The sequence below is a fragment of the Lissotriton helveticus genome, chromosome 7 (assembly GCF_964261635.1).
Source record: "Lissotriton helveticus chromosome 7, aLisHel1.1, whole genome shotgun sequence".
Taxonomy (NCBI): domain Eukaryota; kingdom Metazoa; phylum Chordata; class Amphibia; order Caudata; family Salamandridae; genus Lissotriton; species Lissotriton helveticus.
In genome coordinates this window covers 845,714,655-845,739,452 of record NC_136068.1, presented here as the reverse complement: position 1 = coordinate 845,739,452, position 24,798 = coordinate 845,714,655, and positions in this window count along the sequence as shown.

The window sequence follows — 24,798 nt, the reverse complement described above, 5'->3', positions numbered from 1 at the left end:
TTGAAGAGATCAGGCACGCCGTGACAGCAGTAGATCACCTGGCGTACTTTGATCCGCTGCTTGCACCAAATTGACAGTAGATGCCAGCCCACTGGGTTTGGGGGCAATACTGGCACAACACAGACCAGGCAAACACTCACCAAGGTGTGTAGTGGCTTACGGAAACAAGAGCCTATCAGACGTCGAAAGAGCATATTCTCAACCGCAGAAAGAGAGTCTGGCAGTAGTGTAGGCATGTGAACATTATCACATGTTCATCTACGGGAAACCTTTCACAATAATCTTGGATCACCAAGCACTAATAACAATTTATGAAAATCCCAATGCAAAAATACCGCCCCGGATAGAGAGGTGGGGAACACGGCGAATGAACTACAATTTCAAAATAATACACAAACCAGGAAAGGAACACAACCCGGCTGAGCACATGTCAAGGCATCCCCTGCCACATGCATCTGAGGCAACCACAATGGTGGAGGAATACCTGAATTTCATACTGAAACACAACACGCCGGCATCAATAACGATGGAAGAACTGGAACGGGAAACGAAACAAGACCCTACCATGCAAGCAATACAGAAGGTGACAAGACAACAAAGGTGGAGGCATGTCAATAACAACAGCATCTAGGAAGAAGGAGTAATAAAAGAGGAACCTTTGGCTTTCAAAAAGATCCATGAAGAGCTCTCAGAGACCGAAAATGGCATAATGATGAAAGGAACAAGAATAGTGATGCCCCGAACGCTGCGGAGACAGACGATAGAGCTAGCGCATGAATCACACAGAGGAATGGTAGCAACCAAGAAAATACTACGGGAAAAAGTATAGTTCCTGGGACTTGACAGCATGGTTGAAGCAACTGTCATGCACTGCCACATCTGCCAAGTGACGGGGCAGCCGCCCAAGCCGGAGCCACTTCAGATGTCTGAACTCCCGAAAGCAGTGTGGACAGAATTGGCAGCTGATTTCTATGGGCCCCTGGAGACAGGAAATAACCTGCTGGTGATAATAGACGAATTCTCCAGGTTTCCAATTGTAAGGCAAGTAGCGTCAACCTCGGCAAATGCAACATTACCAGTCATAGATGATGTTTTTGCAGCATGGGGCTCTCCGCAAAGATTAAAGACTGACAACGGCCCGCCGTTCTCAGGAGAAGAGTTCAGAAAATTTATGGAATACCTAGAGATCCGTCATCGGAAACACCTCTCTGGCAACAAGCGAATGGGATGGCCAAAAGATTCATGGGAACGATCAAGAAGGCGATACAGCGAGCAAACATAACGCAGATATCGATAGGGCAGGCCCTATGCCAGATACTAAGGGACTACCGGAACACTCGGTGCCCCGCCGAGCTCGTGCTGGGACGCTCGAGCAGGACAAGGCTACCGTAAATGGAAGCGATGACAAGCGTGGAGCGAAGCAACCTAGCTGCCAGAGACGAAGAAGCGAAAGCAAAAATGAAGGCATACGCCGATTGAAGGAGGCATGCCACTAAAACAAAAATAAAAGAAGGAGACACAGTGGTAGTGCGGCAAAGACAGCTGCGGAAATCAGATGGCGCGTTCTCAAAGGATCCACTGACGGTGACGGAAGTGAGAGGACCTATGATAACAGCATCAGCAGGGCGATATCACATCAAAAGAAACAGCTCACATTTCAAAGAGCTAAAGACAAAAGAAGAAGAACAGCAGGCACCAGCGCTGGGGGAAGTTAAACAGGAGGAAGGAGCACAAGTGTACAACAGAGAGACACGGCCGAGAAGGGAGTGCAAGAAACCACAGAGACTGATTGAAGAGATGTAAAGTGAGGGAGGCCTGTGAGGATCTCGATCTCTCTCTCTCTCTCTCTCTCTCTCTCTCTCTCTCTCTCTCTGTCTCTCTCTCTCTCTCTATCATTACTTCTCTATCGGTGACCACAGGCAGCGTCACGGGAAATATTGTTTTTGCAACAAAGGGGGAGATGTCGTGCTCAGACAGTGGGCACTAGGACCCTGGGTCTGGGGCAAAGGAAAGGGGGACACCGGACACACTTCAGGTCAGGGGAGCAGGGCGGGACAGAGGATGACCAGCAGGGCAAAGGGCAAGACGCACGCAGATGCTGTACCATAGAAGATAATAAAGTTACCTTATTGTAAGCCACCGCGTCCTGTGATCCTTGGGGCTCTAGGATACGACACAGGGATTGGGCATTTCTGGAACCCATAGTTGCTCCAGAAATTTTCATTACATTACTCAGATAGGAAGGTGGTACATCGCTTTGTGGGTAATGCAGGAAGTTTTGGATTGAGCCTGAGCTTCAACAGAAAGCCATTGGAAGGTTAGCAGGGGTCACATTTCTCGAGACCTAACAGGAAGCGTGCTGCTGCATATAGAGTTGAAGTGCTGAACTTGCTTTTTTACGTGCATTACGAAAGAGTCAATCATCTCACCTGGTTTTTGCATGGTCAATTGAAAAATGTACCTTTATAGTTAAAATTATTTTTGGCAGAAAGGGCACTATCACAATTTCGTTGAGCTTGGCGCAAGAATCTCTTTCGTGTTCACTAATTTGAAAAATGAGGCTTCTGGTGTCAGGGCCCACACAACGCACCAGAAGGCAGAGCAGCCTTTGGTTGTTTTTCGATGCCAAGAACACCCACATAAATGTCAAGTTCTTTTATCCATCTGCACCATCTTGGGTTGACATTGTCCATGTCTATAAGGCTGAAGGTAAGCCGGGCACACATAGATGGTAAGTCAGACGCCACGTGCACAATGACTGGACATCCACAGCAGGGGAAATGCTGGGCTCCGCGTCAGAGGATGACGTGACGCTTAGGTGTCCACGAGCATGGGGCTCACAAAGTGCTTGGGCACCAAGGGTGAAGATCAAGCAGGATGTATGAGCAAGTCCGAACCGCCTCGTCGCCACTGTAGTGATCGCCACTTACACAGATATGCCATTACAATATTATTTAAAAGCCTCCATCCGCATTGGTAAAGGACGGACGAGATTACAGTCGCTGTGTTGAGCATCCTCTCTCTCCACGCTTCTGGTTACGCACTTTGCCGCCCTCGTTCACATGTACGCACTTCCTTCGCACATGGGTGGTGTTCCCCGCGCCAGGGAAGAGACACCCAAGTCATACAGAAGTCAGGCCACTGCATTTACATTGATGTCAAACCTCAGTACGATAAAGAGAAACACATGCTGGCAGAAACTGTCAAGGTAAAGAAATCTGTATCAGTGCCAGTGCGCATCACTCTTCGCGTTTACAGCTCTCCAAAAATAGGGAGGTAAAGTGCAGGTGTAATTCTATTTTTTATACTGGGATTACACCAGATTTTCTACTTTAGTGCACACATAAGTCTTGCTTCAAAATGATGAGTTTTGGGGGTTTGCAAGGACAGCAATGTTAATAGTTACTTGTAAAAACAGAAGATATAGAATGATAGATGTGTGCAGTGTGTTGTGTTAAAATCATTTATGAACAGTTAAGAAGCAAAATAAACAGCTATTCACAAATGCATATGCACACCTATTTTGACTTCTGAGAATAGAAATTGAAGCCTATATTTGGAGTACGTTTGTACAGAGTTTTGAATGCACCATCAAAAGTAAATTCTTCTGATGAACAAAAGGACGTTGGTACTTGCATGGGAGACCTGATCCTACCTGGGGACCTGAAGAAGCACCAACTTGGTCTCCAAGCACCCCCTGCAGCTTCGAGGGAGAAACACCATCAAAGGTAAGTCTGCACTTGAGAAATTATTTTTTTAACCATTCAAATAAAAATGTAAAACACTTTATAATGCTACAAATGAAACTTCGGATTGTGACTAGCCTCACAACTGCTTGCCATTGAGACCAGTGGTTTAATGCACTGCTGAAATAATCTGTGTGCAATTTGCGAATCAAAGGTTTGATTTCTATTCTTAATTGCTGCAGGAACATCAAAAAGGAACACAATGAAAACAATGATTGTAAAAGCCAGGAGGTCTGATCCTGGCAGCTAGATCAATAGTTCTCTCTCTTTTTTAAAAAAATTGCAATCATATACCACAAAAATAAAAAGAAGGAAAAAATAAAACACACCATAATCTAAACGTGTGTAGATTTGATAGAACAGTATGGGTGCTTCCTACAGGTAGAACAGATACAGAGGCCCGAGTAGTTTCAGGACCCCTCACAGGATAATCTGCTTCTTCTTGGGGCAAAGAAAGTGTACCATTGGCTTTAACTTACTGTAAGGTGAAGACATGATTTAACCACAGGGTGACTGAATGTTTTTTTTTTAAAGAAAGAAAGAGTAAGTATGCAATCATTAGCAAAGTAAAGCATAAGACCAACTGTGGCATTGAGGTGTAATCCTTTTTAGGCAGATATATGCGTGTGATTAGGCAAACTATCATCACTTACAGTTCAAGAGTGCTGACCCATTACCCAATGCTGTATGCTGTGGTGGGAGGGATATACCAATTAATACGGATGGCTGACCCCAGACTCTTTGTTTTTTTGTACTTTTTTTAAAATGAGGCTGGCGAGGCAGTTATAAATGTCTCTAGGCCAGTCCTAAAAGTAACATATGTTAATTATCGTGCTAAGAACGTGTAAGAATATAGTTGCCAGCAGTATAAAAAAAACGACTTAGGTTTTGACTACGTACACTTGAAATGTATTTCACACTCCTTCATTGTTGATTTTCATTTAACATTGTCCTGGCTATTATACATTTCTACTACACAAAACCCTGCAATATCTGTAATTTTTTTTTTAACACATAACAAATGTAAATACCCATAAATGAACTGTACACATTTAGGAGTTCGGAAAGCAAAAATTAAGCACTTTTTTTGTAATTCTAAAATGTGAAGGAATCAAAGATTTTAATAGGATCAAAACAAATCAAGACACTTTACTTGGTGATGCACACATAATACATACTTACTGAAACCCAAATTCCGCATATTATCATTTGTGTACAATATAGTATTATCACCAAAACTGTATGCGCAAAATTAGAGATCCATTTCAGTGGAAAATGTACTGTTTGTTAATTACAGTGCTCCACCACATGATACTTTATAAAACCGCCAGCCGCATGTCCATTAAAGCTATATGAGTGTCATAAGCTTGCCATCAAAAAAACTGAGCTGTGGTTCTGAAAAGCTTGGGAAGCAATGTACTAGAGCACTACTGCCAACAGTATATCATAGTGCATACTAGGAATTACGATCTCAGATCATAACCTGTCATCCTTGGCATGTTTTTCCCTCAACTTTTTCTCTCCCAGCCTCATGTTTTTGCTGACTTCCTTTTGATTCTGTGCACTTTACCACTGTTAACCAGTGGTAAAGTGCTTGTGTTCTCTCCTTTAAACATAATAAAATTGGCTTACACCAAATTGGCACATTTAATTTGCTTGTAAGTCCATAGTAAAGTGGTATTACATGTGCCCAGGGCCTGTAAAATAAGTGCTACGAGTGGGCCTGCAGCACTAATTGTGCCACCCGCCTAAGTGACCCTTTAAGCATGCCCCAGGCCAGCCGCTGTAGCCAGTGTGTGCAGTTCAAACTGCCATTTTAACCTGGCAAAAAATCTTTTGCCAGGCCTAAGTCTGCCTTTTTATTGCATATAAGTCACCCCTAGGGCAGTCCTTGAATAGCCCAGAGGTCAGGGTGCAATGTATTTAAAAAGTTGGACGTGCAGCTCAAGTAGTTCTGTAAGGAAAGTGGAATTGCAACCAAGAAAGGCAACACGAAGTTGGAGCTTCAGAAAGTTCTGAGGGCCTGGGCAGTGGTTCACCAGTTGTTGGCAGCAACGGAGGATGGGAATGAGGAGGATGATATTGTCGTGTTCTTACTTCATAGAGGGACAGGAGACAGGTAAGGCTGTTTATTTCTTTATTTGTTACAGCCTGGTATCTACGTGCCCACGCACATCCGCCCACATTGATTGTCCAGCACTGAATGCCCCTTCCCCACACCCCTGACCGGATGTGGTGTCCGGTTCCTTCAGAGTCCACTTCGTGACCTGCAGGGTCCTAGTGCCCTGTTAGCAGGTCACTACATCTCCCGCCTTTGTCACAAAGACGTGACGGGAAAGTTGAAAACACAGAGATGTGTAGATAGAGATAAAGATAGGTGTAGGCTTTCCTTGGCACAGGTCAGTGTGCCTCTCATCATCACATTTCTTCTATTAGTCGTTTTGGACTTCTGCAAACTCTTTTCGGGCTTGCTTCTGTCGGTTGTTCTTCTGCTGGCCCTTGCTCTTCTTGGTCCATTGTTTCCTTGTCCTGGTCTTCCCTTTTTTCCTCTTTTAGTTCTTTGAAATGTGAACTGTTCTGTGTTATCCGCTGATGTTCTGACTCTGCCATGATCATTGGTCCCTTTATTTTCGCACTAGTAATGGGTCTTTGGAAAACATGCTGTCGGATTTCCTTTGTTGCCTTTGACGCACTACCACCGTGTCTCCTTCTTTTAGGTCTGGCAAGCTGGCGTGTCACTTGGCATCTGCATATCTCTTCATTTTCTCTTTCGCCTCTTTATCTTTTTCTTCAATGTCGCTGCAACCCATTGCCACGGTTGCTTCTATTTGTGGTAGCCTCGTTCTGCTTGTTCTTCCCAGTACTAGCTTTGCAGGCATCTTCCTGTGGAGCTATGAGGTGCGTTTCTGTAGTCTCGTAGAACTAGGCACAGAGCTTGACCAAGTGACATTTGTGCCAGCCTTCCCCTCTGAAAGGTCTTTTTGATGTTCCCCACAAATCTCTCTACCATTCCATTCGCTTGAGGCGGAGTTATCTTCTTGTGGTTTATCCCCAGGTAGGTCATACATCTGTGGAAATCTTCCCCTGAGAATGGAGGACCATTGTCTGTTTTTAGTGTTTCTGGTGAACCCCATGCTGCAAATGTCATCCAATATCGGTAGTGTCGCTGTTGCTGATGTCGACGAGACATGGCGCACTATTGGAAACCGTGAGTATTCATCGATGACCACAAGCAGGTAGTTGTCTGTGTCCAGAGGCCCAAAGAAATCAGCTGCTGGGGTTGTCCACACCGCTCTTGGAAGTTACGACATTTGGAAAGGTTCATTTCTGGCCGGTGATCCTGTAACCTGACAGAGGTGGCAGGTCGTTATGGTGTCTTCTACCATGCGATCTAGGCCAGGGAACCACACTTTTCCCCTTATCAGTTTTTTCATTGCTACTAAGCCTCAGTGAGACTCATGCGCTAGGTTCACTAGTTGCTTCTTGAGTGTGCACTGTATCGCTATTCTTGTGCCTCTCATTATGATCCCGGTGTCGGTTTCAAACAGTTCCTCATGGATCTTCTTGAGAGCTAGCATTTCTTCCTTGCATACTCTGGTTCCCCAGGTGCAATTGTTGTTGACATGCCTCCATCTCTGCCTTCTCATTATCTCCAGGGCCGCTTGCATTGTGACATCTCTCCTGGTCTCTCTTGCTAGCTCTGTTAGCGTTATTGGCGCCAGGGTGTTTTGTTTCAATACGAAATTGAGGTATTCTTCTGCCATCGATGTCGTCTCCTGTGCCAGCGGTAGTGGGTGTCTCGACATGTAGTCTGCTGTGTTCTGTTCTTTCCTGGCTTGTGCACAATCGTGAAGTCATAGTCCATCAGTCTTATGCCCCAGCGTTCAATCCTGGGTGGCATTTTGGCTGACGGGCTGCCATAGATTGTCACTAGCGCCTGGTGGTCAGTTATGATGGTGAATGGCTTCCCGTAGACAAACAACTGGTAGTGTTCACACACCCATACCACTTCTAGGCTCTCTTTTTCTGGTTGTGAGTATGCACTTTCAATGTCTGTTAAGCTTTTACTCGCCAATGCAACAATCGTCCTTTGTGAGTCTCTTCCTGGCAGGTGCTGCGCTAGTATGGCTCCTAACCCTACCGGGCTTGCATCAACAGTCAGTTCAGTGCATAGTAGGGGGTCAAAGTATGCTAGATGCTCCACAGTCACTACTGCTCTTCTAATTTCTTCGAATGCCTTGTTGCATTCCTGAGACCAAATACATTTTTGTCCTTGTTTTGTTAGTTCTCTTAGTGGTGTGCTCACTGTGGCAAAGTCTTGAATGTATCGCGCACAATAGCTGGCGTGGCCTAGAAATCATCGTATTTCTGCAACGTCCGTCGGCACATTTGCGTTCTTCAGTGTTTCAACTTTGGTGGGGTCTGGCCTCATCCCTTGCTTGGAGAAGATATGACCGAAAAACACTAGTTCCCTTCTTCCCAGCTCACACTTCCCTTCGTTTAGCGATAGGCCTGCTAGCTCCAGTTGTGCGCACACTTGACGTAGAGCTGCATCATGTTCTTTGTCTGTTTTTTCAAACACCAGAATATCATCGCTGTAGTTCAGGCTGTTCCGTATTGCTCTTATCACTTGCCTTATTGTCTCTTGGAATATCTCCGCTGCCGAATAGATTCCAAAGCTCAAGGACTTGTACCTGAACAGGCCCAGATGCGTGGAAAACGTCATGATGTACCTTGATTGGTAGTCCAGTTCAAGTTGATGATATCCTTTGCACAGGTCCAGCTTCGAGAACCAGCAGGCCCCAATGAGGCAGCTGATCATGTCATTTAAGTGGGGCCCTGGGTGTCGTTCCCTTGCGATTGCGGTATTTGGGATCCTCATGTCCACACAAATGGGGATCTTTGAGGTGTTCTTCTTTGGGACTGCCACGATTGGAGACTCCCAAGGCATTGGTCCTTCAGCAGGTTCAATTATATCCTGTGCTAGCAGATGTGGTATTTCTTCCTCAACTTGTGACTGTAGGTGAATTGGTACTCTTCTATGATGCTGGGCAACCGGTTTGACCGCTTCATTGATATGTAAAGTTATCTGTTTTCCTTTTAGCTTCCCAAGACCCTTCAATATTTCTGGGTATTCCTGTAGGATGTTTTCAGTTTCCGACATGTGATATGTCATGGCCAGTAGCCCCATTATCTGGGCGGTCACGTTGCTGAGCAGGCATGGTGCTGGGATGTCACCCTTAAGCACATGTATTTCTTGGTATACTTTACCTTTGTACGTAAGAGTTTCCTTGAACTTCCCCACGTTTTCCACCAGCCGTCGGGAGGCCCACGTGAACACATCCACGGTCGATAGCGGTGGTTCCACTCTAATTTTTTGGTATTCTGATATGCACATGATGTTGCATGTTGCTCCACTGTCAAGCAGAAACTTTGCTTAGTGGTTTCCTACTTCAATGTCTATAGTGGCTGTTTTCTTTATTTGTCTCTTTTCCACGAGGTGAACGTGCTCTGTCTCTGTGTCTTCTTTTGGTGTGTCTGACATCAGATACAGTCTCTCTTCCCTCACAGGTCCTCTGACTCATCTGATGAGCTGCGATTTGCAGTTTCAACGTGTCGTGCGTATCTGTTACTTGTCATCCGTGGTTTCATTGTTCTGCCTCTTTCATTTCTGAACTGTCTGGTCATGCACGTGCTTGAGAAGTGATTGTCTCTGTTACACTTCCTGCACTTTTGACCCATTGCGGGGCAGGCACCGACATGCGGGAATTTGAGGCCACATCGATAGCATGTTTGTTCGCCTTTCTTTGGTGGGATTCTGTCTTCTTGAAGTTCCCAGTGACGCGATGCGCTACCTCCACTTTCTTCTCTTTTCCCATCTCCATCTGCTTTGCTTGTTCCGTGGCTCTTGCTTCTGTGCGAGCCATCTTCAATATCTTTTCCAGCGTTGTTGGTTCTTTCAGAACACGTGCTCGGAACTCCACTGATTTGCTACCTTCAATGATGTGCAGTCTTATCGCTTGCTCATTGTCGAATTTGTCGAACTCACAGTATGCGACCAGCTTCCTTAGTCTCGTTGCAAAGTCGTCCAGGCTCTCTTCTCCTTGCTGGCACGCTGTGTTGAATGTGTATCTTTCAAAATCGACGTTGCGTTGTGGGTCAAATTTTTGTGTGAGACACTGCATCACTCCCTTGTAATACGCGGTCTGGTCGGCGGGGAACGTTAGTAAAAGATCTTCCATTTCATCCCCTGCAAGATTTAGCAGTAGGGGCAGTTGCTTGTTGTCCGGAACGTCCGTGGCGATCATGTAGTGCTCAAACTTCCTGACCCATCTTTCCCACCTGATGCCTGCTTGCGGCTCTGATAGGCTGAACGGTAATGGCCTGCGGAAGATGGCTTTGGTGCTCTGTTTCTCCTCATTGTCACTCATCTTCTTCCTTAGCACTCTTTTGCTCTTCTTCCTCTTCTTATTTTCTTCATTTCCTATATTTATTGTTTTATTTCCCTTTCTTGTTCTTTATTTCCACCTTTCTGTATCTCTTTGGCCTTTTTTTGCACTATTTTCTGTGTTTCCTATGTTTTCTTATGGCCGCCTGACTTCAAAATGGCCGCCGCTCTTTCCTGGTTTCTGATTGGCCTGGTCCGCCTGACTCTAAAATGGCTGCCGTGATCTCGCGATACTTCCTTTAAACTAACGTGCGCTTTTCTCCTTTCAGCGCTTTATCTTGCTGTACGCTCCCTTGAGGTATTTTGCTTATCCACTCGCCGGCGGATGCCCTTTTCTTGTTTCCTTTATTCAGCCTCCAGAGCCACAGCGCTCTTACCGATGTCGACGATCGGGGTTTTGCTCCCACGTCGCGTTGCTTCTGGCTGGTGCTCGGACCAGGGTGGGCTCCTGGCTCCGCTTTCTTTTCAACTTCACGCCATTCGACACAGGCGTTTCCTGGGTTGGACAGTAGACCAGGGTGGGCTCCTGCCTCCGCCTCGGGGACAGATGATCGGATCCACTTCTGCTCCTCGGATCCCGCCTTCGTTCGCCAGTTGTCGTGTTCTTACTTCAAAGAGGGACAGAAGACAGATAAGGATCTTTATTTCTTTATTCGTTACTGCCTGGTATCTACGTGCCCACGCACGTCTGCCCACCTTGATTGTCCAGCACTGAATGCCCCTTCCCCACACCCCTGTCCGGTTCCTTCAGTGTCCACTTCGTGACCTGCAGGGTCCTATTGCCCTGTTAGCAGGTCACTACAGATATGGAGCAGCAGGAGCAGGGCATGGATGCAAGTCCTGAGATGCAGCACTCAGGGGAGGGGGATGACTCATTCCCAGAGTTGGAACTTCCTGCAAGAGTAGATAGCAGTGTGTCTTCACAAGGACTGTCCCCAGAAGAGCTGGCAGATAGGTAGGCTGAAAGGAACTTTAGGCTGCAGATGGCCAAACTCAAGATGGAGGAGGCAGTAGCCCAGATAGCCAAGGAGGAAAATAATCTGACATGGAAGAAAAGAGAATGGCCTATGAGCTAAGCCTCAGATAAGTGAATATCAGTGAAGCAAAAGATTACCAGGGGCTGTACAAATTCATGGCAAGAGAGCACATGTTCAGTCTTGGTTTTGCAGAGCATTCTCCAACACCTGATGGATAGCAAGCTCACTGATCCCACAGAGCTTGCCAAGAGAGCTTGTCAAGGAGGCAGACCACCGGCTCAGCACCATAGTTGCGCTTTACAAACCCCTTGATTGGTTGATTTGATTGATTGATTGATTTATGGTGAACAAGAAGGTATTTAGGAGTATCACCACAATGGTGGGTAGAGTCCCTACCAGAAGAAAGATGGGGGAGCTAAAAATAAAAACAAGGGGCTCTGTAAAGACTCCCAAAATAGTTCTACGGTGCAGGATTCCCAAATACCACCTGAGCACAAGAATAGGTTCCCAAGAGGGCACAGCCTCGCACTGGTGGGAAGGCACCAAGGCTTGGGTAGGAGATTGATGAAGATGGTGTGGGGGAAGTGTAAAGGTTACCCTAGTGTCCCCGGGTGATGGAGAGATGGCACCAAAGGCCCCCATATCTAGCAGCAGGTGGCAGAAGAATGAAAGGATTGATGCTTGGGTGGAAGAGACAAGTTAGCTCTTTGGGGGATGATTGTGATGGCTGGCTTTGTTTGCTTGATGCCATAAAATCTTTTGTTCAAAGAGGGGGTATTTTAATTTTCTGGCTACTCCCTTGTCACCCGGTTCCCGGAGGCTATACCTCTGAGGACAGTGACTGTGGCTGCACTGGCCTGAGCACTGTTGGGGATATTTATTTGTGTGTGTTTCCCCAAGGAGGTAGTATCTCACTGTGATACCAACTTCATATCAGCGTACATGAAGTCTATGTGGGACGAGTGTGGGGTAACGCACAAGTTCTTCACACCCTATTATCCCTAAACCAATAGGCTTGTTGATAGATTAAAAAATGACCCTTAAAGGCATGCTCTTGGGCGGAAGTGGGACATCCTCTTGCAGTGCCTGTTGTTTGCATATAGAGAGGTATCACAGAAGGTGGACGGATTCTGCCCCTTAGAACTTCTGCATGGGCACCCTTTTAGAGGGCTTCTCAACCTAATGAAGGTGGGTTGGGAGCAAGTTACCAATAAAGCGCCTTAGGATAGAGTCAGCAACATGCTGGCCCTCTGAACCCAGATGAAGCACCTCTGGAAGAAGGGGAAGGAGAATCCGGAAGCCTGCCAGGAGGTTATGACGCTATGGTATGACCAGAAGGCCATTCTGGTTAAGTTTCAGTCTGGCCAAAGAGTGTGGGTAATGGAGCCTGTGGAGCCATAGGCCCTACCAGTCCAATGGTCTGGGTGCCATGAGGTGAAAGAGTGAAAGTGGAGATCACCTACCTGGTCTACCTCAAGACCCCAGGAACTCCTTATGGTTCCTGCATGTCCCTCATTTGCCTTAAACCCCACTTTGAGAGGTCCGAGGTTACCATGCTCCTGGTCACGGATGATAAAGTAGAGGAAGAGCGTGAACCTCTCCCCGACCTCTTTTCCTCCAAGGAGCAGGCTGGGTCAGTGGTGGGTGTCAACCTCTCTTTACCCTGGCCCTAGAGCTACAGAGGGACTGTCACCAAGTGTTGGGTCAGTTCACCTCTCTCTTCTCCCTAACCACAGAGCTTACTACACTTGGGCATAGTAGGCCTGCGAAGAAGAAGATCCACTAGCTATCTGACAAGGTGAGAGCCAGCATAAAGGAGGAGGTCTCCAAACTGTTGCAGTTAGGGATAATTGAGTCCGGAGGCAGCTTCGTCCAGCCCAGTGGTGCTGGGCCCTAAGGCTGCCCTCCAACTACCACCTGAGAACTCCAGTTTTACATGAATTACTGGTGGCTCAATTCAGTCACTAAGATTGGTGTTCACCAGATGATGATGATGACTAATAACACATGCCAGTTCAGTGATAAGCCTCTAAGGTGCATCAGAAATGTTAGAATACTATGTAATCACTATCATGTGCTAAACAAGACTGTCTCATGGAAATGTATGGCTGTTAATGCTTTTCATACTACGTCGTATTTCAATAAAAGATTTTTAAAGATTGGTGTCCACCCTGAGCTGATAAGCTCATTGAATAGGTAGGGGCTGCAAAGTTCCTCATCATGTTTGAGCTGGCATCTGGGTACTGGCAGATCACCTTAACAGAGGGGGCGAAAGAGAGGTCTGCTTTGTCTACCACAGAAGGACACTTCCAGTTCCGGGTGATGCCATTTGGGATGAAGAATGCCGCTTACATCTTCCAGACTTTGTTCAATCAGGTCCTGGCTAGATTGGAGCACTTCAGTGTTGCGTTCCTAGATGATAATGCGGTCTTCAGTTCCAGCTGAGAGGCCCACCTGGCCCACCTCAGAGAAGCGTTTCAGGCTCAGCATAGAGCAGACCTCACTATCAAGACCAGCAAGTTCCAGATAGGGCAGGGTTTAGTGGTCTACTTGGGTCACCAAGTTGGAGGAGGCAAGGTACAGCCCCTCCAGGCATAGATTCAAACCATTCTGGCTTGGGAACTCCCCAAGACGTAGACTGGGGTGAAAGCCTTCCTGAGCCTCACCAGGAACTACAAGAGATTTGTCAAGGGGCAAGGCATCATTGTTGCTCCCTTGACAGAGCTGACTTTGAAGAGGCAGTTCAGACAGGTGATCTGGGAGGAGGCGTGCCAGACAACTTTTGACACTCTGAAGAAGGCCATGTGCACGGCACCTGTGCTCAAGGCCCTGATTTATCCCATGAGGAGTTCATTGTGCAGACAGATGCCTCAAAGCATGGCTCAGGTGCCATGCTCTCACAGCTAAACGAAGGGGGCCTAGATCAATCAGTAGCCTTCATCAGCAGGAGGTTACTTCAGAGAAAACAGAAGTGGGAAGCAATAGAAAGGGAAGCATTTGCAGTGGTCAGGGCACTGAAGAAGTTGAGACCATGCCTATTTAGGGCTCACTTCTGGGTTCACACAGACCCCTCAAATGGCTAATGCAGATGAGCGGGGAAAATCCCAAAATGTTGAGGTGGTCCATCTCCCTACAGTAAATTGACTTTACAGTGGAGCTGACCACACCAATGCTGATGGTCTCTCCAGGTTCTTCTGCCTTAGCAACAAGAACTCCCATGAGGGTTGGTAGTTTTCTCTGCTTTGATCTGGGGGGGCACATGTTGGACCAGACATCCTTAGCGTGGTTTTCTCCCAGCATTTTGCCTTCCATCCTTCTGTTTTTGCTGACTTTGTGTTTGCTAGCTTTAGTATTCTGCGATCTTCACCACTGCTATTACTAAAGTGCTTGTGTTCTCTCCTTTCAACATAGAAAAAATAAACTACACCCAATTGGAACATTTAATTTACTTATAAGTCCCTACTAAATTGGTACTACATGTATCCATGGCCTGTAAATTAAAAGCTATTAGTGGGCCGGCAGCACTATTTGTGCCACCCACTTAAGTAGTCCTTTAAACGTGTTTCAGTCCTGCCATTGCAGCCTGTGAAGGCCTGCCATTGCCGCCTGTGTATGCAGTTTAAACTGCCAGTTTGGCCTAGCAAAATAAACTTTTTGACAGGCCCAGATCTTCCTTTTTACTATATATAGGTCACCCCTGGGGTAGACCCTGAACAGCCCAGAGAGCAGGGTGAGGTGTATGTAAAAAAATATAGACATGTACCTTTAACTTTTACATGTTCTGGCAGTGAAAAACTCAATGTTTTTGACTACTGCAAGTCCTACCTCTCCCATAGGATTACATTGGATTACTTTATTTCATTTGATAATCAATTAATCAATCAGGGAATTGTGAAGTGCGCTACTCACCCGTAAGGGTCTCAAGGTGCTGGGGGGCAGCTCCAATCAGTCGAAGAGCCAGGTCTCGAGGGTCTTCCTGAAGATGTGTAGATTTGGGGGGCGCCTGATGCTGATCGGAAGCTCATTCTAGGTCTTTGCCGCAATGTAGGAGAAGTACAAAAGAGGGTGGTGATGGACGGAGCATCTGAACCAATCAAACACTCACACCCAGTCAAAAGATCTGGGTTTAATCCATCACCATTCTTTAGCCCACTCTGCCACCCCAGTTCAGACATGGCTATATGCAAATCAGTCTGACCCTGTGCCTCATGGGAACAGTCCAGCCCGAACTGCCATGCCATGCCTTCCCTGGACCGGAAACAAGCTTCCGAGGACCGGTTTCTGGCATTACAGCCGTCTCCAGCCCGGCTTGCTTGAATCCAGTGGCAAAGTGAGCAAGGGACTCACATCTGAGCATACCCTGCCACACTTATGGCGGCCAAAGAGGTACAAAAGAGGGTGGCAATGTAGGAGAAGGCTCTTCTACCCCTTGTGGCCCTGCAAATGCGCTGGGTTTCGGCAAGGTCGGCGGATCGGAGGTTTCTCTTGGGTACGTAGAAGGCAATTCTTTCATTGAGATAGTGGGGTCCATTGCTGTAAAGTTGTATGCGTGGGTGAGTATCGTGAAGGTTACTCTCTTCTCGATGGGGAGCCAGTGGAGGTCTCGCAGGCGTTGGGTGATATGTTTGTGTCTAGGGATGCTGAGGAAGAGTCTGGCTGCGGTGTTCTGTATGGTCTGGAGCTTGCAGAGCAGAGATTTGTTGATTCTGATGTAGACGGTGTTTCCGTAGTCCAATCTGCTGGTTATGAGTGCATGGGTGATCTTTCATGATTCAGGGGGATCTATTTGAAGGTCTTGCGAAGGATACGAATGGTGTTGCAGCAGGTAGAGGCAACAGCATTAATCTGTCGTTTCATGGAGAGGGAGGAGTCGAGTATGATGCTGAGGTTCCGGGCGTGGTCCCGGGGGTGAGGGGGCTGCCGGGGGCAGTGAGCCACCAGCTGTTGTCTCATGCAGAGGGGGAGGGTCCGAGGATGAGGACTTCTGTTTTCTCTGAGTTGAGCTTCAGGCAGCTGCTGCTCATCCAGGATGCAACGTCCTTCATTCCTTCCTGGAAGCTGAGTCTGGTGGTGAGGGGGTCCTTCGTGAGGGAGAGGATGAGCTGGGTCGTCAGCGTAGGATACTATGCTGAGTCCATGCTGTCTGACGATGGTGGTGAGGGGGGCCATGTAGATGTTGAAGAGCGTGGGGTGAGCGATGACCCTTGGGGTACTCCGCAGTTGATCTCGGTGGATTCGGAGAGGAAGGGAGTAAGTCAAATTTTTTGGGTTCGGTGAGGAAGGAGTGGAGCCAGTTGAGGGCGGTCCCCTGTATGCCGGGATCATGGAGTCTGGCGGTGAGAGTGCGGTGGGAGACGGTGCGAAAGGCTGCAGAGAGGTCGAGCAGGATCAGGGTTGCGGTGTGTCCTTGGTCGAGGTGCGTATGTGAACTAAAATACCCAGGCATGCACAACAATTACTAGCGTATTCAAGTACAAGACATAGTGTCTACAAAATCATTATACAAATATTTTCGGATAAAAAAAAGATTTTAATGTCTCAGAATCTTTGCAAAGGATATACTATGATAAAAATGTTTGTTCAGTATAAGAGATTATTATAGTCTTCATACATGATTTAACAATTAAAAAAGATTTTAGTCTTTAAACAGTATAAAAATATGAAAAAGGATGGTTTCCTGTCGACGCGTTTCGACACGTGGGCTGTGTCTTCATCAGGACTGTACCATCAAAGTGCTGTAAATGACAGTTGTGGACATAATGTTACTGATTATCATTTCTATATAAAACACAGTACATATCTTGTTTTACCTATTCAGTGCATAATTAGTTACGCTAGTAAATAATTCATTCATTTTGATGAACCGCAGATTCTTATTATATGTGCTCAGAACTCGACATATATCCTATATATACATGTAAAAAAACTGTTTGAAAGCACTTTGCTGACTTATATAGCATTGGTCATTTTGTTCAGACAGTGTTTCATACAAACATATTTTGTTTATACATTTCCAATAAGAGAAAAAACCTTAGAAACAGATTGTTATTTCTCAGGCAGTGCATTGATAACAAATTCATTACATCTCAACCTGTGCTATTAGTAAAAATAAAATTCCTTCTCTAAGGCATAGGTTGCTAAACTTATGTATTGGGTTCTGTTGTATGGGACTCTTGTAGGTTCTTCATATCTATGAGAGTTGTTATTTTATAACTAGGTTTGTATCTAAGTTTGGTTAGGGTTATCTGTTGGGGTAAGGTTACCTGACTTTAATTAAGTTTGTACTGAGTAGTGGGCAGTTTCATCTTGTTTTTAACAGACCGACTACCTTATTACATATTCTCTTTTTATGTTCTACCTCTCTCATCTATTGCGTTCCAATAACCAACCTTAGATACAAACCTAGTTATAAAATAACAACTCTCATAGATATGAAGAACCTACAAGAGTCCCATACAACAGAACCCAATACATAAGTTTAGCAACCTATGCCTTAGAGAAGGAATTTTATTTTTACTAATAGCACAGGTTGAGATGTAATGAATTTGTTATCAATGCACTGCCTGAGAAATAACAATCTGTTTCTAAGGTTTTTTCTCTTATTGGAAATGTATAAACAAAATATGTTTGTATGAAACACTGTCTGAACAAAATGACCAATGCTATATAAGTCAGCAAAGTGCTTTCAAACAGTTTTTTTACATGTATATATAGGATATATGTCGAGTTCTGAGCACATATAATAAGAATCTGCGGTTCATCAAAATGAATGAATTATTTACTAGCGTAACTAATTATGCACTGAATAGGTAAAACAAGATATGTACTGTGTTTTATATAGAAATGATAATCAGTAACATTATGTCCACAACTGTCATTTACAGCACTTTGATGGTACAGTCCTGATGAAGACACAGCCCACCTGTCGAAACGCGTCGACAGGAAACCATCCTTTTTCATATTTTTATACTGTTTAAAGACTAAAATCTTTTTTAATTGTTAAATCATGTATGAAGACTATAATAATCTCTTATACTGAACAAACATTTTTATCATAGTATTTCCTTTGCAAAGATTCTGAGACATTAAAATCTTTTTTTTATCCGAAAATATTTGTATAATGATTTTGTAGACACTATGTCTTGTACTTGAATACGCTAGTAATTGTTGTGCATGCCTGGGTATTTTAGTTCACATATACTTCTCACCCTGACCCAGGATTGCTATTAGCACCAGGGGGTCCCTGTTTCTTCACACCTTGGTCGAGGTGCATGCAGATGTCATCTGTAGCGGCGGGTAGGGCAGTTCCGGTGCTGTGGTTGCTGCGGAATCCAGATTGGTGGGGGTCGAGGATGGCGCTCTCTTAGATGAATTTCGTTTGTTGGACATTGACGATCTTTTCGGTGACTTTGGCTGCGAAAGAGAGGAGAGAGATGGGTCGGTAGTTCTTGAGGTCCGAACATCTGAGGGCTTCTTCAGGAGGGGCTTGACTTCTACGCATTTCTAGTCGGCAGGGAATGTGCTGGCTTCGAACGAGGCGTTGATGGTGCGTTGTGGCTCTGGTGTAATGCTGGCGGCAGCTCTGTGGAAGATGTGCAGTGGGAAGGAGTCCGTGGGGGCTCTTGTGTGAATGAGTGAATACCTTTCATGGTTGATGCAGTGTCTTCGGTGTTGACTGGGGTCCAGGAGAAGATGGTAGGCTAACTGTCGTGTCTGCGGGTGGAGTGGGTTCGGTGTCCGGGGTCTGTTTGTTGAAGTTGTCATAGAGGAATCTTATTTTCAGGTGGAAGTAGGAGCCGAGTTTGTTGCAGAGGTCCTGGGAGGGTGTGACGTCTGATTGATTCACTGGGGGGCTTGGTAAATTCCTGAATGATGTGGAAGAGTTCCTTGGAGTTGCTGGTGTTGGGGTAGATTTTGCTTTGGTTGAAGGTCCTCTTGGTGGGTCTAATGAGGTGGTGGTGTTCTGTCATGGCGTTCTTGTATGTGGAGCAGTCTTCCAAGGTTTTGCTGTTTCTCCAAATCTTCTCGAGACGTCTTCAGGAGCGTCTGGATTCTAGGAGGCCGGTGGCCTTCCTGTGGTGCTGTCTGTCGGTGTTGTGGAGGGGGGAATGCTCATCTGCACAGTTGGTGATCCATCTGTGAAGTTCTTTGGCTGCGGAGTTGGCATTGGTCACAGTGTGGGGGGATTTGCGGTTGAGGGTGGAGTTGAGTTGAGAGGGTGGAGTTGAGATTCCTTCCGGGCTTGGGTGCGAGGAGCGCAGCTGAGTCATAGCAGTGGGTGGTCAGCGATCCAGGGTCTCTGGTGCTGGTCACGGTCAGATTGTGGTCGGGTGCAGACGGGCTTGCCTTTGGCGCACCAGCACCGCAACCGGACAGCGGCTGCCATTAAATAGGGAATGGGAAGGGAAGAACAGCTGGGATGTGAGAGCCGGAATGGCAGGTGGGGGCAGCATCAGTGGGAAAAAGGCAGCGAAAACCGGCACAGAGAATAGAGACAAAGGGCAGGGGTACAATACAAATAAAACAGGTCAAAACTGAATTACAGAAAAACAGATGCAAGGCACAATAACAACAAGACAGACAAAGAGACAATAACGGGCACAAACACGCAAAATCACGCAAACAGACAACAGCGGACCATCAAAAGAGCAAGGCTCTCCCCTTGGACCACCAGGGATGAGGCGCAGGCAGGATCCAGAGGGTGAAGGAGGGCCTCGAACACCTACCAGGAGAGAGGTGTAGGGGGCAGTGGCAGGTGACATAACAGCAGAGCTGCTGGGGCAAAGAGCAGGACTCTGGCCAGGTCAGAGGTCCTGCTCAGACACCCGAGCAGCGGCCGTCATTAAATAGGGAAGGGGGAGGGAAGCGCAGCTGGGAGGCGGGAGCGGGAACAGCAGGGGCAGGGGCCGCAGGGGCAGTAGTGGCAGGAAAAGGGTGGCAAAAACAGGCACAGAGAACAGAGACAAAGGGCACAGGTACAATACAGAAAAAAACTGATTAAAACTGAATTACAGAAAAACAGATACATGGCGCAATAACAAAAAGACAGACAAAGAGACAATAACTGGCACAAAACACGCAGACAGACAACAGCAGACCGGCAGAAGAGCATGGTTCTCCCACTGGACCACCAGGGATAAGGCGCAGGCAGGAGCCTGCGGGTGGAGGAAGGCCTTGAATACCTACCAGAAGATAGGTGTAGGGGGCAGCGGCAGCGGCAGGCAACACAACAGCGAAGCTGCTGGGGCAAAGAGTGTGACTCTGGCTAGGAGGTCAGAGGATAATTGCTAGCTCTCAATTGGGAGCAAGTAGGAATGTTGAGTTTGGTGTCCAAAAAATTGCAATTTAAACCTTGTTTAATGTTAAAGTTGGATTCTAAGTAACAATTCTGAAAATGCCATTTTTAGAAAATGTAAATTTTCTTGTCCTAACCATTTGGTGCCTGAAACCTGTATCCTGAGTGCAGCTGGCAGTAGGTTTTTGTGTATCGCTCCCAAACAATGAAACAAAGCAAGAATAGGTGTTAGCAGGATGGGCTATCTCTGATTTGATGAGGGAAAGAGCTGTCCCTTACCACACTTGCACATCTCAAAGCCTTTGCCTGAGCACACTCACAAAGTGTTTTACACTAGTCTTTTGTGCCCCAGACAAGCTGGGGCCAGGGTCGAGAGGCAGGAAATTCCCCTTCTGGAGGTGGAAAACTCCAGAACCGTTTCCTACCTCAAAGCTGGCACCAGGTATAAATATTTGCTCCTCAGATCCAACTCTGCAGGACACCTCTAAACCTATGGAAGACTCAGAGGGACTGCTGTCCTGCTCTGCAAGAAGGGCTGCTACCCTGTTGCCCTGTTCCCTGCTGATCTGCTGCCTGAGTGAGAAGGACTGGACCTGCATCTTGAACCCAGGACCACCAGAGTGACTTCAAGGGCTAGTTGGCAGGCCGCTTGATCCAAGCCTCAGGGACAGAAAAGACTCCAACCAGCATAAATCGTGTACGGAGGTCATTAACAGTTTGGCCTACGTATTGTTTTTTACAGCATTGGCGTTTGCACTGATTCACATAAAAATTCCATAGGCTCATCTCATCATAGAACTAGCTAGGATGATGTTTGTAAAAGGTATTCACATGTGATGCACCTTTTAGAATCACAGTAATGAACCCCTGTATTTGTTACAGCTTGCTTGAGTTCAGCTCTCACAGTAAGAGATTGTAAATTGGGAGCCGTGTGATAAGCAATGACTGGCAGTTTTGCTCCATACACGATCCACAATTCAGCAATAATTAATAAGAAACTTGACCAGCCTGTAGCCAATCATTTTAACCTAGTGGACTATTTACTATCAGATTTGAAGATTTTCCCTACGGAACATGTATTAAAGGAAGAACTACTAGACTCCAAAGAAAACTTCTAGATGTACCATTTAAAATCATTACACCCAGATGGACTGCACATCACTAACAATACCACCTGATAACTTCATATCTAAAGATATATTAGCACTGCATTGATTCCAAATTCCAAATAGAATCTTCTCTCATGATGCTTTGAAAACCCAGCAGTGCCAGCTGTGCAGGCACTGAGCGAAACATCTTGTACTACCTGAGGAAGGTGGAAGCTGAAACATTATAGGGGAAAAACATTTTTGTTCTCTGGTTAGTCCATCTGTTTGAGTCACTTCTTTCTTGTGTATATACATATATATATATATATATATATATATATATATATATATATATATATATATATATATATATATATATATATATATATTCACTGAAAAAAACCATAGGTTTCAGGCCTTATATAGTTAGGAATTAGCATTTAAAAAACCTTTAAAATTCACTCAAAAAACTATAAGTTTTAGGGGTGTTATAGTTAGCTGGACATTTCACTCATACAAAACCATTGAAATTGCTCCTATATTGTTAGTTGTACTAACTATATTTCGCGCACCCGCAAACGACTGCTGATGATGTCACATATTACATCATTCATGACATGGTCAGTGACATCACTGATGACATCTCAAATGACATCGCTGATGACATCACTGATGACATCATCCACGTGACAATCACATACACCTTTTCATACACTAGTAAAATCTTTCATCACTCTTTGTAAAATACAGAGTATCATGTTTGAATCCATTGTTACAGCAATACAAGTATCTAAAAACCCACTCAGTGATTCATAGATGTATACACACATCTAACCATTTACCTGTAGATTCACTCATACATGCTGTCAATGAACAATAGCACACTATCAAAAATACTTATACACCTAAATCGACATTACACACCAGCACACATCCTATTCACATATGAAGTCATCCTACTCACTTATGCAAACAATGGATCATACTTACATATTGACTTAGCTACACACTTATACAAACACAACTTCATCTATTCATTCAGATAGTAAGTCATACTTAGTGAATTATAAAATCATTATTACAAGTATAAAGTTATCCATACAGTCACTCACACAATCATTGAGTCTTATGTATACTTATTAAGATACAACAACTGACACATACACTGCCTTTTATTTTTCTAGTTTGTTGGACATGTACCATTGAGAAATATATTTGCTCATCACCACACCCATGAAGATATTCACTCACCCAAACAACTGTTAGAACATGTAGTTTTAACTTCATATATCTAGTGAATCAACTATTCACACATCTTTGGGCAGTCACCCCCCCCCCACCGAACCACACACACATTCACTCTCCCATACAAATACTTAGTTAACTAATCAATGACAAATATAGACTTTCACATAGCTAGTAACCAACTGGAGAACCAGTTTACACAACAACTGACAAAGTGATACAGATATTCAAACAGTTTAGTCACTATCCACTATATTTAGTGAGACACTATAAATTGGTCAAGTAAACAGTCAATTACACTGCTACTAATTCCTCCATCCAAATATTTATTTTTATATATCCACTCATTCTTCAATGCAAATTGCTATATATATAATGCATATTTAAATAACGAAGCAAACCACATTCACTGGATGATGTCATCAGTGATGTAATCAGTAATGTCATTTGAGATGTCATCAGTGATGTCACTGACCATTCTCCATAAATTGGAGAATTATCGTCCAATTTCTCTCCTTCCATGGGTCGCTAAGGTCGCCCAGGCCCATGTGAATGAGACCCTGTCTAAACATCTCCAAATCGCCAATATCCTTGACCCTTGCCAAAATGGGTTTCGGCCAGGTCATAGCACCAAGACAGCTCTCCTTGCTATGACGGAACATCTACGTACCGTGTTGGATTCCGGTCAGACCTCAGTGCCGCGTTCGACACGGTTTCACACATGATACTGCTGCGTCGTCTAGGAGAAGCAGGTGTCTCGGGGAGGGCACTGGACTGGTTTCGGTCATTTCTATCAGATCGCACATTCCGGGTTGCTATTTCTCCATTTGAGTCCAAACCCTATTCCATCGAACAGGGAGTACCTCAGGGGTCGGCGCTCAGCCCCACGTTGTTCAATCTGTATGTGCAGCCGCTGGCTGCGGTCGCCAAGCAGTGGGGCCTAAATATGGTGTCCTATGCTGACGACACGCAGCTGGCGGATGCACTTAGTGGGGATGCCGACTCCGGGGCCTCCAGGTTCAGAGATGGTCTGATGGGAGTGGCGGGCTGGATGACGGCGAACTGTCTACAGCTCAATGCAAAGAAAACAGAGGTGTTAATCTTGGGCAAACACAGCAACCTCTCGGGCAATCAGTGGTGGCCATCTGAGCTAGGTCCAACCCCCCATTCCAGTGTCTGAGGTGAAAAATGTGGGTGTCTGGTTGGATCTCGCTCTTAGTTTTTGTGGACACACTAAAAAAGTTGCTGCTACCTGCTTTGGTATACTGCGTGAGCTTAGTCCAGCCCTGAAATTTTTTGATGCCCCGACCAGACAATTGATAATTCAGGCCACCATACTCTCACGTTTAGATTATGCGAGTTCACTCTTGCTGGGGCCAATCAGGCAGAAGTCATCCGGATGCAACACGTACAGAACGCTGCGGCTAGAGCCCTGGTGGGCCTACCTAAGTTCTGCTCGGCGAAAGCAACCATTCATAAGCTCCATTGGCTTCCTGTGGCTCAAAGGATTGAGTTTAAGACTCTCTGCCTCTCTTTTAAAATTCTCAAGCTGTCTTCCCCCCTGATCTTGGCGCATCTTCTTACCGTCTATGTTCCCTCCCGTTCCTTAAGATCATTGGGCCAAAATCTGGTGACAGTTCCACGGATTAAACGCTCTCGGGCTGGATGTCGGTCTTTCCGCTACCTCGCGGCCAAGCTCTGGAACTCACTACCAGCTCATATCCGTGCCCTTGAGGACTTGTATGCTTTTAGGAGGGCCATCAAAACATACCTTTTTCCTCCTGGCCCACTATAGTTTCTTGGTCATTCTCTTTCTGCTTTGTTTCTGTTATGTATTGGTATCTTTTTCTGCCAGCTAAAGCGCCGGGACGCCCCTTTGCTGGGGCAGCTGTGCGCTATAAAAATTACAATAACATAACATAACATGTCATGAATGATGTAATATGTGACGGGGGCGTGGCTAAGCACGCAGCGAGGCTGGCTGCGTTCTAGAAGAGCT